General features: G+C 35.9%; 1 non-coding gene across 1 annotated transcript; it reads left to right on the top strand.

Annotated features, from left to right (window-relative positions):
* The first annotated feature begins 3,205 nt into the window (after positions 1-3,205).
* Positions 3,206-3,312, top strand: LOC145096657 (small nucleolar RNA R71). The gene has a single exon (XR_013704029.1). It is a non-coding gene; the product is annotated as a small nucleolar RNA R71 (small nucleolar RNA).
* Positions 3,313-18,420: the final 15,108 nt, after the last annotated feature.

The raw sequence follows: 18,420 nt of genomic DNA, 5'->3' as shown, positions 1-18,420 counted from the left end.
CTAAAAACTAGTGCTCGGTTGTATGTCAGATCGATGGTTTTATCATCAAAACTCACGGTGGCAAAGAACTCCACCGATAATTCCCGATAGACGGGTTCTTGAAGGGAAAATAGATTCCTCCACCTATTGAAAGTAAATGTAAAGCCATCCCCCATAAACACGTTCGTCTAATATTTTTCCAGCTCTGTAACCATACCAACCCCACGTAACCACACCCAATCCACAGTGGAAGCAACTGCAAACTCACGGTTATATAACCATCGTAAACGATTTTCATAATTATTCAACATTGCACGGTAAATACTTTGCGGAAACCGGTATTACGGGTGAATACTTGCCACATCAATAGGGTCTTGTGCTTGATGAACTACCCTTCGAGGACCCATTTTTCCTGAAATAACTAACGAAAAACGAAAAAAAACCAAAACAACCAAGATATCAAATTATAAGGCATAACAGGAAACTGGTCGCCCAGTTTCCACGTCGTGGGTTTCATCTCCATGTCGTAGACCTGGTCCGAGATGCGGTTCTGGAATGGACCGTCCGTGGTCAAAATCAACCACATATCTCACTTGGGATTTGTTTATTTCGTTAATCTTTGGCCTTATATCACACATGCGTTCGAAAATAACCAACTAATGGACTTAATTTTTGGGTATTTCATCTCTAAATAAACCCTAACCACCAAATGCATAAAATTTAATGAAAACTATAAGATTAGTGGATGTAACACTTACCAAACGACGTTTGAATACAAAGGATGCAAGAAATTTGGAAGAAAATGGTAAACAGTGGCAGAAAATCGAGTGTGGGTTTGAGCTTTTTCGTCCGTGTACAAAGAGTAAGCAAATGGGAAATGGTCAAAGTGTATAGCATAAAACTGGTCCCCCCCCCCCTATGTTTTTAAAGTCCACGTAGTGGGCCTGAATTCCATGTCGTGGGCTTTTGTGCTGGGCCTAGACTGATCGGGCTGTATTATATTTCCACAACATGGGCTTTTATCCCATGACAAGGAATTGAGATTTTAATATTGAAATGTCCATTTTTAATATAAAAACCTTAATTTATTTACCATAATTTTTTTAGAACCCCACACATGATTTTCACCAATTTCTTTAATAATTAAAACGATTAGACGATTAATTATCTTACAACTCAACTAAAATGCAAAAATTAAACTAAGTTTAAAAACGAAAAGAAATTCAAACCAAACTCAGGTTGCCTCCCGAGAAGCGCTTCTTATTATTGGAGTCTTAAACCGGACTCCGTGCCAACTTACGTTGAATTATTCGGAGTATCCACCACCATTTTCACCTTTTTCAATTTCCTTTTGTACACTTGGACTCGTCTAAGATACGCCTTTTTGGAGTTTTCTTTTTTACCCTTTACATCTCCTTCTTCGAGCTTTATTTTAAATCCCTTATTTTCCACATGTTTAACTTCTTCATTTTTAAGCTCCATGGGTACTATCCTCTTTTTTACAATTGAACTCTTTAAATTAGAAGTAACATCCTCTTCATCACTGGACACCAATTCTTCACTATCTTCACTCACCCAAGATGTTGGAGTTTTATAAGCAATAACTTCAAAGACCATAGGAACAGATGCTCTCGGTTTGGTGCGGTTGACTTGTCGAATCTCTTCTTCCATAAGATTTTCTAATTCTTCAAGTTTATTCTCTTCATCAACATTGAGAACTTCATCTTGAACATAACTCCCTTGTAAACCATCTTCTAATCCAAAAATAGCTTCATCATCTCCCACTCTCAAGGTAAGCTTTGATTCACGAATATCAACTAAAGCTTTAGTAATATTAAGTAAAGGGCGACCAAAGATAATTGGAACATTGTTTTCTTCTTCCATGTCCATTATGACAAAATCAATTAGAAAAATGAATTTTCGAATTTTCAATAAAATATCTTCTACAATGCCTCTAGGATATGTTACTGAACAATTGGCCATGTAAATCGTCATTCTTGTAGCCTTCAACTTTGGAATAGAGCTTTTGATATAATGAGTAAGGCATTAGGTTTATGCTAGCCCCTGAATCAGCTAAAGCATAAGTCTTCAAATTATTCCTAAATTCACAATGAAGAGTGAAGCGCCCATGATCTCCCATCTTCTTTGGTAACTCTCACATTATCACTTTAGAACTATGCTTACTTAGAATTACCTTGAAATTCCTTTTTAATTACTGGCGAGTATTGATTCTATCTTGCAAAAACATGGCATACTCGGGAACTGTAGATAACGAATTAATGAAAGGGGTATTTATTGGAATGCCCTTCACTTGTTGCATAAACTTCAAATGCTCCTGTTCCAGTGGATGGATATTAGCTCAGGAAGGAAACGGTAAAGGAGGACAATAAGCAGGAACGCCATCCAAATTTTTCTGATCAGACTTATCCCACGTCGTGGAAATTGGATCTCCACGTCGTGGATTCAGTGCTTCAAGGAACTTAGAAATGGTATCCTCTTCGGTTTCTGTTACCACGACATGTGATTGAGGCTTTTTCTCAGGTATTTTTGGAGATAATTTATCTTGTATAAGAGTAGTTAGTTGACCTAGTTGGACTTCAATATTTTGGATCGATGCTTGGTGATTTCTTCGAAAGGCTTGTTGTTCCTTCATGATATTCTGGTGTTCCCTTATCACTGCATCAGTTTTATCGTGCCTTTTCTCGGAAGCCTCCATAAATTTATGTAACATAGATTCAAGATCAACTTTTTTCACGGGAGGTGGTTGTTCTTTTTGATAGAAGCCTCGGTGAATCTGCCTATACTTCTCTTCTTTCTGCTTCTTGTATTCATCATATGGTAACCACTCCCTTTTTGGTTTCCTCCAATTTTCATCATTCTTGTCCCCACTTGAGTAGGAAACTTGCAACCTTCTCTTTCCATGTTCATCCAAGTGGCAATCTTTTGTTAAGTGTGGACCATTGCACCTTTCACAACCAACTCTAATTGCATGAATTGATTGTCCATCTTGGTCATTCTTCTATCCATGGTATCAAGCATAGTTATTACAACAACCATGTCTTCATGTCTTGGATTATGGTAATCACGAGAATGTTTTGAGAACTCTTCAACAACCCCCTTTACTTCACCCAAAATTTTCTTAGTAAGTGGTCCTTGAGAATCAAGGAGTTTCCTTGTCATGATAATCACCCCATCATTGAATATAGACACTTCTTGTTGTATGTTAAGGTCATTTTGAGGGGAATTTCTTAGTAACCCTTTATAACACTCCCATTCCTCATAAAGTGATTCACCTAGATTTTGCTCAAAGTTAGCTATCGCCTTCTTGAGTTTAGCTATTTTTGAAGGTGGGAAAAATTATTCCAAAAATTGCTCTCGCATTTGCGCCCATGTAGTAATTGCACCGGGTGGAACTGCCTTCAACCAATACTTTGCAGCTCCCTTAAAAGTAACGGGAAGCATCATTAAGAAGACTGTCTCTCTAGGAGCATTCCGGATATTGAAATAGTCAGCAAAGTCATTGACTTCAGCTAAATGCTTATAAGCATCCTCATGATCCTTCCCAGAAATTGGTACATCCTTAAGTGTAGTAAGAATGTGCCCTTTCAACTTGAATGTTGAGGTGGCGGGAATTATAGGTTTTACTAAACCAGGATCAGCATCGTCTCTTATCCATTTCTTGTATGCCCCCATGGACACATCGGTAATGTTTGCCATTTGGTTTTCTGGCTCGTCTTCGATTTTGATTTTCTCTAATTCGAATTCAAGTTCGGACTGGTATTTGGATTCTTGCGGACCAGGTATTTAATGAAGATATTCAATTTAACTTTTGTCCTTCGACGATGTACTTGAATCTCCCACGTTCTCCCCTTTCTTCTTTCCAAAAACTGATTTAAGGTCTTTAAATGGTGAGCTCTTTGGTGGTTGGTCTTCTTTCATGAATTTACATTCCATGTCGTGGAATAGGACTACACTCCCTCGACTTAGATGAATCCTTATCGGGCAAGGATTTTGACTTTGTGCATACTCATCTTCCAAAATGTTCCTTTCCATGTCGTGTAAGTGATATCCACGTCGTGGATACAACTGTATTCGTGGGTTTTCTTTTCTTTCGTCTTCCAAGCCTCCAAAGTTCCTTCTTTTGTCACTTTTAGTCCTAATTCTTCAAAATGACTTCTTTTGGCTACAAAATACAATTTAATCTTATAAGTACCATTATTCTATGCAAATAACCAAAATATGTATAAAAATGTATTCAAATATTTCCTAAAAGTATGTATAAATGTGGCAATATCACTTTCCCATTATTTTGCTGTCTAGGGTCGTTTGAAGGTTGTGTAGCGCTGAGTACACACCCGGATGGCACAAACGTTGTAATATGTCTTCGAGCTTAATATCGTCTGTGAGTTACATCATTTGGTTCAGCCTGGGAATCACAACACGGAAAGAGCCGACGTTAGACGTCGTCCGGGAGGGTGTCCCTGAACAAGACTCTGATGGTCTAGTCAGTAGGTGTACGGGAGAATTTGATGGGCTTTGAGAATACAAATGTAGTGGTGTTGATTATGATGGCATGTGCGGAATTAGAAAGATCTAGTGAATCATCATGTAAAATCAAGAACACAAGGAGTAAATAAATTTTTGTAAGCTCTTATTAGATCTAGAAAGATTATACAAATGGGTTTGTACAAAGTTTCTCTCTCTAGTCTAACACTCCAAATGGATTCACTTACATAATGGGAGTCACTCACTCCCTATTTATAGGAAAGACTCAACCCATTTACACATACAAAGAGGAAAGCCTAAAACACTACATCCAAGCATGACTTCGCACCCTAACATTTTCCCCCTCAAAGTTAGGATTGGATGTCCGACTTTAATCTCCAACGAGCTAGCGCGATCAAGGCCAAACTCCCCCTCGAAGTAACACAGGTCTTCAAATCCGCAAATGAATATTCGACAAACCTGAGAAGCTTCGAATACCCATCATTCTCCCCTTTTTATAATCAAAAAATGATTATAAAACCCACTAAGGATGAGAAGCGCCCAAGGAATAGTCTTCACGATACTCCCCCTTGATGTGTACCAAAAATGAATCACCAAAAATCTTGCACGGAAAAACAATCACGAAAAAGCCACAAAAATTTTCAATTTCTGAAAATTTTTGACTTTTTGGGTGAAAGTTGCAAGATTTTACAAAAATCGGGTAGATATTGTCACTTTCTGAAACTTGCAGGGACCCGTTGCGCCAAAAACAGTCAAATATGCGAAACTCTAGCCCATTTGCGAACCCGGGCATAAAGCGTAAATTCGCACAAACTGCAGGGACCAGAACTGAAAATTCTGCAATTTCTCAGCTTTTATTACCCATATGCGAAGTTGGGTATATGTTGCCAAAAATCCGAAACTGCAGGGACTCATTTTGAAAATTTCTGCATTTTCTTCAAACTTGCGAAACTGGGCTAATTTTGCCATTTAGTGAAAATATAAGGGGCCAAATTCGAAACTATTTGCTTTCTTCTTCAATTTATTAACTAGTGAAAACTTCGGATCATCAATTCTTCGCACGTGAAACATGAATGCGAACCATGGATGAAAATATTTCGCATCTTTACCCAATTTAACCAAATGCGAACTTAATTTCAACCTTAATCACCTTCGCATCTTCCTTATACCCATTGATTATTCGCAATACAAGCGTTCAATCAAACTTTCAATTCCAAACCCAATCAACATCATAGAATCAAATACTTCGCATCTTTAACCCCAATCCATACAACCTTATATGAGAAATTGATATTGAGACCCAAATGCGAACTCAATAGAACTCCAAATCTTCACAGGGCTTCACACCACAATTATCGATGCGAATGAAGAACTAGATACAAAATCAAAAATCGACATCACTTCTTATTTGCGAAATCCATACCACCGATACCAAAATCAATTCTATTAATGAAATCCAAGTCATCGATTTCAACCCAAATTTGTTTATCAATTATCGACCTCACTTTCAAAGTCCAATTCATTCACCAATCGATTTCCATTCAATTAGGCACCCAAGCCTTCGTTAACAGATCTTCAATCTAACATGTTCTTCAATCGAAATCAATCATCAAATCCAAGCAATACACATCAAAATTGATTCGATACCAAAATCAGTCGACATCAATATCCCAAAAAAACACCGATTTCGTTTCCAATCAAAGCGCTAACCATCGAAGCATTGTCTGACCCCAAAATCAACAGGTGACCATCGACATTTAACCAAATTCCAGAATCACACGATGATAATCCAATTGTACAACTCAGTGAAGCGTGTGTACAAGTTGAACCAAGAACAACAATTTGGACTTTTTGTTTTGACTTTCAGTTCTTCAGTCAACAAACAACAAATTGATAATTTTTCAGAACAATTTCAGTTCAAAATGTGTTCCTTCAACAGTTCTTCACACATTCAAGTGTTCTTGATCAACAATTTCATCAAAATCAAAGTACTAATTTCCGATTTCAAAGATACAACTTGAACAAAATCAATTTCTTCATATATGAATCATATGAAATCGAATCCCAATTGTAGAGAATCAATCAACTACAATCCATTATCAGGAATGATAAGGAGGAATCAAAATCGTAAGAACATGAGTCAAGAAAATCGAGATGTACAAGAACTTCAAGCGAATGATCTTGACGATGCAAACAGCGAGTTAAATTTCAACTATTCATTGGGGCCAATCAGAGAATCTATTGAGTAAATAGATTTATGGGCTCAACTTTATACATGAACAATTTTAATTTCAAAAATGGATCAGAAAGAATAATGGGTCAATCATGGATATGAACAGTGAACTGATTTGGAATTATAGCCCATCGAAATTAAACATTAAATTTTTAGATTGGAGACTAGATCTAAAAAAAATAATTGGATCAATCAATGAGATTTGAAATGGATTTGATCCAATGAGGCAAATCGATCAAAACTTGAAAAACATAAAATACGAATCGAAATCATGGACATTTTGGAATCCATTTGAGAATTTGAGCTACCTTTTTCACGAATCGAGATCCATTTTCAACGAACGAATCAAATTTAGAAGATCTTGGTTCTTTTGTCAGAATGAGAAAATCTCCAAATCGAACATTGTACCACCCATCATGCAAGATGTACAACTCGTTCTTCGTGTTCTTCAACGATCCAAGAACATCTTCAAAAGAACCACCAACACTTTTGGGTTTTGACTTCAAATTCAATGCAACCTTTGGAGTTTGTTTCTTTGGAACCCAAATTTGTTTCACGGATTTCGGCTTCACAACATATGACGATTTTGGTGAGTAAACCCACTTGTTCTTCCGATTCATCTTCTTCTTCTTTTTCTTTCTCATCTTTTTGCTTCTTGAAGACTTGACTTCATGAACAAACCCACTTTTCACAACATCAACTTTGTGAATTTGAATCAAATCTTTTGGAGTTTGATACTTGTGATTTTCTTGGATCACCGGCTTCCGATAAGGAATCATTCCTTCAAACGAATCACAAGAACACAAAATATCATCGGTTTGAACTCCAATTGAGCAAAAAAAAGTTTCATCTTGAAAATCAACTTGAACTCCTTTTTCTTGAACATCATCATCATCAAGAACACCATCTCGAGCTTCACGACAATCTGCATAATATTCAAGTTTATTGCTTCCATATTTGCATTCAGCACGAGAAATTCCTTTTATGACTTCTCCATCTCTACTATTTCTTCGTCTCTTTTGATATGTTGTAACCAAACGATTAAACAAATGTTTGGTTCGAAAAATTGGACAACTAATTAATTCTCTATGACATCCCCAAAATCACGGCCAGAAAAGACCAATTTTGTTTATGCTTTGTTTGAAAATCAGAGTAACATTATAAATAAAAGTGTTGTGGAATTTGTCCCAAAACAAAATATGATAAAGATTTATCAAAAGCATTTCCATAGAAATGTATTTCATTAAAAGACTTGGGATGTCATGTTCGTACAGATCAAAAGCATAAACAGTACAATATAAGCCTTACTACATTATTTCATATCTACAGGCCTATATTCGTAATCCCTCGTCCAAACATCATATCTATGCTCAAGCGCCACTACCTGTAATACATAAAACTGAGTGGGTCAGGCTTGGGAGCCTGGTGAGCACATAGGGTTTTCAACCCACAATAAATAAGTTTATTAATTTCATCAATCAACAATAGCCCGATTACCCATTCCCGTTATCCTCACTTTACGTCCCTAAAAACCCATCATAAGGGACCTAGTATAAGGATCATCATCGGGATGGACACTACTGCTAAGGGGATTCCTCGGCAATAAATGTCCTAAAGGCAACCATGTGGGGGATGGAGTACACCGGTGAACACATCGTTCACAAACACCTACAAGTTGCGAGCCTGCTAGTGTTCCACTAGACTGTCTAGAAGAGTCTGTGGTCATCATCCATACTCCGCTAGATGACATAATCAACAACATCAACATCAAGGCCTCTCATCATTTTATCACACATCACCTATTACATCTACCCATGTTTTACCCCAACATTTTCGTAGATATAAAATAAATATACAGTTTAAATCATTGAAAACATATATAAAAACGTTCATCCAGCATAGATAGCAAGTATTCAGATAATATGCACACATAGCATGTAATTTATATAAAATAATTCATATCTATGTGTAAGCTGAAAGTAACTATGCACTCACCTGAATAGGTTGTGACTCGGTGGTTGGACAACAATTCGTTACTCTTAACACGCTTTTCCTTCGGCAAAACCTAGTATCATTGCCACTAGGGTTTAGTCTAATATTCACCGCGACTAATTAATAGTCTAGCTATTATTACTATTATATAAGCGTTAAACGATACTTATATAACCCATAATAATAGCCCAAGTACCTATTATAAGGTCCTAATAACATTACTATATTAAAACATAAGCTAAACTAAAGACAGGTTAGGCGTAGCTCACATACAACGGGTTTTCTCGAAAACCGGGCTTCGCTGGAGCAGCGTTCCCGAGCCGCGGGGACTCTGGGAGCCTCGAGGCTTCCTTCGGGTGCTAGGGGGTTTACCTAGATCTTAGGGGGCTTAAGGGGGGGGGGGGGGGCTAGAGAGAGGTTCTAGAAAGAGAAAGAAGTGTTTGGAAGGTGTGAGAAATGGAGAAACCCGACACTTCTATTTATAGTGTGATATCCTGATGAACTCGCCGAGTAGGTGCCATGTGTCATCATCTGATGGCTTTCCTTGGAGAGAAAGCAATGGCTGTGATCGCGCCACGTCACCCAATATCGCGTATCAGCCTTCAAACTTAGAAAAATCATAACTCTTGCATACGAGCTCCGTTTTCAACGTTCTTTATATCCACGTGTAGGTAAAATCAAGATCTACAACTTTCTTTTAGACTCCGTCGGCCAATTCTCGACCGATCTCAAATTTAACAGTAGGAGGCGTTTAGACTGTTAAATGACCGCGGAGAATTCGTAACTCCTTCATACGGACTCCGTTTTTGTCCATCTTTTTACCATTGAGTTCCTATTAATGAGATCTTCAACTCTCATTTAGGTTGCGTAAGCCAAAAACGGCTCGAACTGAAATTCGAGTTTCGGGTCGTGCACTGCTAAGCCGAATCTTAGAAAAATCATAACTTCTTCATACGAAGTCAGAGTTGGGCGTTCTTTTTATGGATTTTCTCGGTTTAACATATTGTACGACTTTCGTTTAGATCACTAAGGCTAAAAGGTCCTCCATCGTAAATTCACTATTTACGTCTCCCGGTGTCGTGCCGGTTTTGCCGTAAAACTTCGGCGAGCCATAACTTCTTCGTTATAACTTGGATTTCGGCGCTCTTTATATCCCCAGAATCCTTGTTTCAACCACTACAACTTTATGTAAAGATATCGGACTTATCTTAAACTTTAATTTTGATGCTTATTTTTATTCTTTATTAAATATATATTTATAATAAAGTAATAAGCACACAAATACACATAATTCACATAGAATTAAAATATTTCATCTTTATTACATCCAAAAGAGTTACAATAGTTGACCTAGACTATTACATCGTCTAAAAATGCTTAGCCCCGAAACCTGGGCGTTACAATTCTCTAACTTGATTCTTTTCTCCATTTACAACAATATCACATTCACTTTTTAATCCAACAGTTAAGCTATAAAAAAGATATTCAAATGAGCATCCACTTTGAACATCTTCACTACGTATCATCCATTGCTCCATGATTACAAGAACTTGAAATTTTCTAGAGAGAGAAAGGGATTTTGAATTGGTTTTCTAGAAAGAGAAAGTGATACAAACTAGTATTCTAGAGAGAGAAAGTCGAATTATGGATCAAATCAAAGAAAAATTCGATTTCTAGAACACACAAACCTCTCTAATCACGAAGATCCATGATCAAAAAATGAATCACCAAATCAAAATAGCCATCAAGGATCAAATCTTGATCAAATCAAGAACACCCGCTGTGATACCAATTGTAGTGGTGTTGATTATGATGACATGTGCGAAATTAGAAAGATCTAGTGAATCATCATGTAAAATCAAGAACACAAGGAGTAAATAAATTTTTGTAAGCTCTTATTAGATCTAGAAAGATTATACAAATGGGTTTGTACAAAGTTTATCTCTCTAGTCTAACACTCCAAATTGATTAACTTACATAATGGGAGTCACTCACTTCCTATTTATAGGAAAGACTCAACCCATTTACACATACAAAGAGGAAAGCCTAAAACACTACATCCAAGTATGACTTTGCACCCTAACATTCTTCCCCTCAAAGTTAGGATTGGATGTCCGGCTTTAATCTCCAACGAGCTAGCGCGATCAAGACCAAACTCCCCTTCGAAGTAACACCGGTCTTCAAATCCGCAAATGAATATTCGACAAACCCAAGTAGCTTCGAATACCCATCAACAAACAATTCCTATGTGTGCATGCAACCCTAGTTTATTGGATCTATGTTTTCTCTATTCGTGATGCATGATGTGAGTTGGTTGAGATTAGCTGTCCTTTCAGACCTTAGAAGAGGTCTTGAGTGAGAAAAATGAGGTCCCAATGGATTTGGTTGTCTCATGTATGATGTAGGTGGGTCTTAATGGATTAAGACTTTGAGTTAAGAGCTTTATAGACGTCCAAAGGGATAAAGTTGGAGACTTTATGGATCTTAGGCATGTTTGGTCGATGGATCTGAAGGTTGGGCTTAAGAGCTTAAGCCATTATGAACTTATGAGGACTTTTAGTTCAGCGCGTTTACGCCCCGCGTAAAGTGATGTACGCCGAGCGTACTCACCATTCTGCCCGCACGCTTAGCGTACATGGGAGGTACGCCTTGCGTACTCTGTCTGTATGGATCATGAGTTTTTGGGCCATGGGTTGGGGCATGTTTGGGTATTTGGGCCTTAGTGGGTCATCAAAAATCATATTATATGGACCAAGGAGTATATTATGGGCTTAGGATGAGGCCCATTAAAGGATTGGGCCCAATGTAGCAAATTGGGCCATTAGTGGGCCACTAGTGGACTTGAGAAGCTTACCTAGTGTTGGGACCTTCATATTCTGGTGTTGGGCTTTAGTCATGGATCAGTTTGGGTTAAGGGTAAAATGGTCAATTTACCCTTGGAAGGATATTGTGCTTGGGCTAATGGTTATTTTGCTACTTTGGATAGTTTGGGATTCTTGGTGAGTCGGTGGTTCGGGCATCTGCTTCTCCAGTTCAGAGTTTCGGCAGTTGCCAGGTGAGTTATCCTCACTATATCGACAGGGTCTACATCACCAAGGCCGAGCCTTTATCGGATGGAAATCCGGATAGTTGTTTGTTATGTTATTGTTTTGTTATGTTTGCATCCTGGTAGTTAAGATGGTATATGTTAGAGACCTGGTTAGGGTCGGTATCCTGGTTTATAGGATGATGCTATGCTAGTGACCGGTTAGGTAGAAATCCTGGTAGGGATGTGTTACGTATGTGATCTGCTAGATTGGTTGATTTGTTGTGAATTGTTATATGATCATATGTTTATGTGCACATGGTTTTTTGACTGGGGTTGGGTTGAGGCGGGTCCTGCTTTATGCTGTAGGCCAACATACCTAGGGCGGACCGGTTGTCCCAAAGGCCCAGCGAGCGGTCCGGATAGGCTGAAGGCCCCGAGAGGGCGGACCAGACGTGCCGAGGCTCGGAGAGTGGACCAAGCCGACTGAAGGCCCGGTGCGGGCGGACCAGTCATACTATAGACTCAGAGAGTGGACCAGGTTGATTGAAGGCCCGGTGCGGGCGGGCCAATCACACTGTAGACTCGATGTATATGGCTAGACCCGGAGGGTGGACCAGGTGGACTATAGGCCGGTGCGGCGGACCAATCACATAGTAGACCCGAAGTGCATGGTTGTTCTGCGTTCTGTTGCGATATGGCATGTTATGTGTATGGTATATGTGGTTCATATTTTGGGGGTATCTCACTAAGCTTTCGGGCTTACAGTTGTGGTTTAAATGTTTCAGGTACTTCAGGAGATCGTGGCAAGGCAAAGGCATGATCGTACCACTCCTCATGTTTTATGTGTTTATGATGTGGTTCTGGGAAATACTCTGATAATAAATTTATTGAAAACCTTTTTGTAATAACTTTATGAAATTGGGTTGTTTTTGAAAAGTTTAAATTGGTTGGAATTTTTAGAGCGTTACACCCTAGATCTAGGATTTACTACACAGTAGAAAACCGATGATTTGCCTCTCTCCGCCGTTCACCATAATGAACATCCATACCACTATCATCATTTCTTATTGTTGTTGTCGCAAACATTCATTGCTTTCCCCATCACCTGAGCATCACAAGTTTATAGTTATTTCTTTCTTGATTTACACTGATAAATCACTTTTCTTTTTGCTTTTATTATCTACCGTATACTACCTGCACACAAGTCTACATTCTCTTGTCTTCCTTATGTCTCTCAACTGTAATTCAAGTGTAGACTATTCAACGAAGAAACCTCTTTGTGTTTGAATATCGATTCAAATTATTGATTTTGATCAACTTAATGGGTTGTTATTGGGATTTTGAAGTAACTTATGGGATTGGTTTGAACGATTCAATTTTTCGACTTCTTCAAGTTTTGTTCCACACTATTCTTGGTTCTTTCCATCTCCTAACTTAGATTTATTTTTTTGTGGTGCCCCTGTGCTCTTCATCCATATGGTTGTTGATGCTATGTACTTCATTATATTACATTTGTTTTTGTTTTGGGTTTGTATTTTGTTTTTTAAGGTCAGATAACCACTATGATTTTAGATTGAACGTATGGATAAATGTCACACGTTAGAAGAGGAAATGAAGAGAGTAAATGACGAGCATATCGTGAAATATAATTGTCAAGCATCCCCCAATCGAATTTATGATGTGAAATGAACCTAAGGAAAAGAACAATTACATTATCTACCTCTAGCAACTTTGAAATTGAAAAAAATATCATACCCATTCGTCCCTCAAAGCATCTCCAACCCACCCCCAAACTCCATTTATTTCCCATTTCTTCTTCCATTCTTCTCCAACCATACCCCATTTTCACCTCCATTTTTGGAGATATGAATAGTATTTCCCCATATATGGGGGAATACTATTCATATCTCCAAAAATGGAGGTGAAGTTTGATTGCCAATTTTAGTTTCTCTCATTTTTATTTTATACATTTCTAGTTTATTTTATCTACTAATTATAATTTAAATGCAATATTTAAAATTTATAATATCATGTTCTATACTAATTTATATTAATTAATCATAAATATAGAGTTTAATTAGTACAAGGTTGTATTTTACAATGTATATAAATTATAAAAATGAAATATTCTAGTAATATACTTTTTGATGGGGTAGAAAATGAAGTAAGGTTGGAGATAAAACACTATTTACTTTATTTTTTACTCCGTTTATGGGGGGGGAGGGTGGGGGGGGGAGGGAATGGATATGGCCTGGAGATGGTCTCAGGTGCTGTAATTCGCACTTTTAATGGAGTTTTACTTTTATAGTATCCAATCATATGGTAACTTATTACATTTATCTTGAATTCTAGTAGGTGCCTCTTGTAGGGAAGTTTCTTCGTAAAAAATTATTGTTCTGCTAAAAAATATTCTCTTTCAAATGAAAGGATTTATGTTTTGTAACATTTACTTTATTGACTATAATATTTATTTTTAGTATAATTGTAAGAAATAACAACTTATTTTCATGTAAATGTATATAAAACTATTTAACTTTCATTTATGTTATTTTAGACTATATGGAAGAACTAGCATCTTTTGATTGTTTTTATTTTAGTATTGTACCTTCCGCGATTGTATGTTTGGTTGTTTTTTTGAGGGAGTGTGTGCTTATGTAAAAAGTAGTGTGGCGTTTTAATGATTGGTAAAGGCTTGCTAATAGATGGATTTAAGTATCTCTATTTATTGACATGCTGAAATTTTTTAAAAGGCATTAAGGATTTATTCTTAGTCTGGACATAAGTTGGAAGGTCATGTCAAGAGCTATATGCATTGGTCAAATACTAGAAACTTTGAACTGTTTCATGTTTGGTATGTATATGTTTTGATATTTTCATCTATTTGGTTTTTTTGCTAAAAATATATTCTAGCTAACTACTTTGTATTTATGTAGGAGAAAAACAAGTACCAGAGCTATAACAAATACCAGCACCAAAAAATCAAGATTCATACAGAGCAAAAACAATCTTGGAACAAGCTATTGTGAGGGAAATGTGCAAAGAACTTTTTTTTAAAGTAATGTTTCTCTTTGGATGGTTTGTAATTATCTCTCACATAAAATAGATTGTTTTTTTATACAATCGTAGAGTTACTGATTCTTATTTGTTTCAAAGTGTAAAACCAAAAAATTACATGACGTATTTTTTAAAAACCTTGGGTTTGAAATCTTCATGTGTACTTGGATTTTTCTCTATTGATATGTTTGCGTTTATAGTTTTATAGTTTTTTTCGTGCACATGTTGTCCTTTTTTAACTTCATTTTGCACCATAGCTACACGTGTGAACTAAAATGGGATAGAGTTACTTTTGGAAATTGTCCAAATTTGCATTTGGAATTACAGTATATATGAATAACTATGTGGTTTCATTGATTATATATAATAATTCAAAACTTAAAAATTCTCTGAAGTAAATTAATAGGGTGGACTTTTGTAATATGCGTCGAATCAAATGTTGTGATTTTGTTGGAGATATTTATAAGATTTGATATTTTTAAAGTACAATTGATGTAAAATATTTGGTATTTTTCGTTAATATAAATATAAATTGTAGTTAATTTTTTTAACAAAATTCTACGAATCTCATTAAAGCATAAATAAAAACTTAGGTTTCTAACTTTTAAAGTAAATAATTGACAATGCAAATACTTGTCAATGTCTGCATTGCTACTTTCTTTACATGTGTGTCCTTACAATTTAATATTTAGGTAGTGTTTCTGTATTTGTTTTTATAAAAATATATTTTGTAATTCTTTGTTGTGTATGTTTATATAATTTATGTTTGTTATTATTTGTGCTTGTAATTTTGTTATAATATACTTCTATGAAAATATCACGGACAAGAAACTAAACCTGATTGAACTACCTCTAAAATATATAAATGAAATATTCATTTTTAATAAGATTGTCATGTTCGAAAACTTTGATAAATAAGATCACATTTCAAACATGTTTTAAAAAGTTTTATAATTCAATTACTTAAAATAATAACGAAATAAATAAGACCATATTTCCAACATGTATTAAAAAGTTTTAATAATTCAATTTTCTACTACAAATAATAACGAAAATAATATAACAAGTATGATAAGAGTTTGTTATGAGAAGATAATGTTTTATTTTTTTTTATTGTACATTAACTCTTTCAACAATTTAAATGATATGAGATTTTGTTAATCACAAAACGATGACATTTTACATATAGTAATTTTGATCTATAAATGATACGGATATATTTAATTTGGGATTAGTCGATAACATGAATGGGTATTATATGATTCTAAGACCAAAACTGAATACCACTAATCGGTTTTTCAGTTCCAATTCGGATCTATTATAAAGTGTGTTATCCAAGAAGATATTTGGTACTTGAAAAGGCCAAAATCAAAACCGAACCAGAAACAAAAAAAAATGTGTAAATTAGGTGAATCGGACCCGATAACACTACTTGTTTATAACCGGTTGTGGTTTAGGTTCTGTTTTCGGTTAAAAGGCTCATCCCTAATGCTACTTATACGCCTACATCATCACTGCATTGCACGGGTACTATCATATAGCGTATAAACTATTCACCAAACACCTACTCAAACTTTAATCGTTGCAACGAATATTCATCTAAAATAAAAATAAGAGTCGTCCGGAATTTATTTGTCGAAAATAAACTGTTTGTTGTAACGAATGTATTATTATTTTTAATCAATTACAACAACACACTTCTTTTTAACCAAAACCATTAACTTAATTTTATTTCAATCCAAAACAAAAACATAATCTTTTAACACAACATAATCTAAAACAACATTCGCGACTCTTCACTTACATAAACTAATCGCCGCCGCCGCATCGTACGGGTATGCTACTATTATATATATATATATATATATATATATATATATATATATATATATATATATATATATATATATATATATAGATGTATGTATTTATTTATTTATTTACCATTGTAAAAATATTTTGTATTTGAAAAACTATATTATATGCAATGAATTGCCTTTTTTTATATGATATTTTATTGTGTATTATGAGATTAAATGTGTGTTTTAACTTGTGGTCGTTGTATACCAACGTCCATGCCTTTACCATTTTTTGGACTTTTTAGCGAACTTAGAAAATCACTTTATAAATATTTACAATCTAGAAAGGTTGTTGAATTAAAGTAAGTACACTCTCATGAAAAATTGTGATATGGAGTCTTGGTGCATACTTTTTCTTTTTCTTCAAAACATATATAAGATCATCAACCCCTTGGATAATTTGTGATAAATTTCTTCTAGGTAGGCAATGTTACCGACAAATGATTATTGTAAGTGAAATGAAATAAGAGTGTTTATCCTAATGATAATGGTGGTTTGTAAATAAGAATTCTTTATGTCGTGAATAGAGGCCTTTCTGAAAAATAAAAGTGGCTTTGTTTCACCGAAGTAGAGGCCAAAAAGGTGAAAGTGGTCAAGGTTATTCATATACACAATGATTAGTTTGTCTCTATTACCAATCCTATGGTTCATAGCTCTTAGTATATAAATTTCCTCAATTTTTGCATTATTTACATGATCACAACGTGGACTTTTCCACCATAAGAAAAGAATGGTGTCAAATGTTCTTTATATTTTTTGTCGATACCACTCTTAGTTTGTACATTCTTTTTTATAATAGTGATTACCTCACCTCTCAATATTAGGCTAGACGGTGTGAGTTCGGAAGTGGGCTCAGCAGGTTCAGCGCACACCAACACGAGTACTCGGCATGCCAAGCTCAGCTCGGCAAGTCGGTGACCAAATGCCGATGAGAGAGAAGTTTTTTCAATTGGAAAGTTACATTAAAGGTGTGACATCCCAATGATGAGGTATTTCCAATTTTGACCCTATGTTTGAATGATATTGCATCTTGGCCCGTGAGATTGAAAAAGGATTGCAAAATGGCCCATAATGGCAATATGGTAATTTTTCCCATTAAGTAGTATGTTCAACATACGTTGTGTACGCTAGGTGCACTAGGGTGCGCCTAGTACGCTGGGCGTATACCTCGTACGCGGGGCGTATGTAAGGATCATATATACACTAATTTTTAAGGTTTGGTTCATATTTAAACCTCATTATAGCCTCATTTCTCATATCTTCTTCAGCCACCCTCTATGAGAAACAACCCCAAGCAAACCCTAAGTGAAAGAGTGCATTTTGGAGCCCTTTTGAGTGTTTAGATGAGATCTTGAAGAAGAAGAGAGTGGTGAGAAGAGCGTGGATCTTGAAAGCATCTTGGATCTAGGATTTCCTTTTTGTTAGCAACCTCCAGGGGCTATAATGTTTGAATCTTGATGGATCTTGAAAGCATCTTGGATCTAGGATTTCCTTTTTGTTAGCAACCTCCAGGGGCTATAATGTTTGAATCTTGATCACTCCATATTGTAGATCTAGTAATTTCCTCCTTTAAGACACTTTTTGTCCCAAAAATGGTGATTCTTGAGCATGGCATGTTCTTGACCCAGTAAGTTTTCCTTTCAGAGGTTTTGGAGCCTCTTGAGTCATAAAAATGTAATCTTTGACACTAGTTTCTTCTCCTATATGGTCTTAATGGATTAAAAGGTTAGGATCTTTGATGTTGGGCACTTAATACCCATGAAAGACCA

The sequence above is a fragment of the Lactuca serriola genome, chromosome 3, assembly GCF_051521515.1.
Source record: "Lactuca serriola cultivar US96UC23 chromosome 3, Lser_US96UC23_V15, whole genome shotgun sequence".
Classification (NCBI taxonomy): Eukaryota; Viridiplantae; Streptophyta; class Magnoliopsida; order Asterales; family Asteraceae; genus Lactuca; species Lactuca serriola.
The sequence above is the reverse complement of the archived record's forward strand: the minus strand, read 5'-3'. Positions and strand labels throughout refer to the sequence as shown.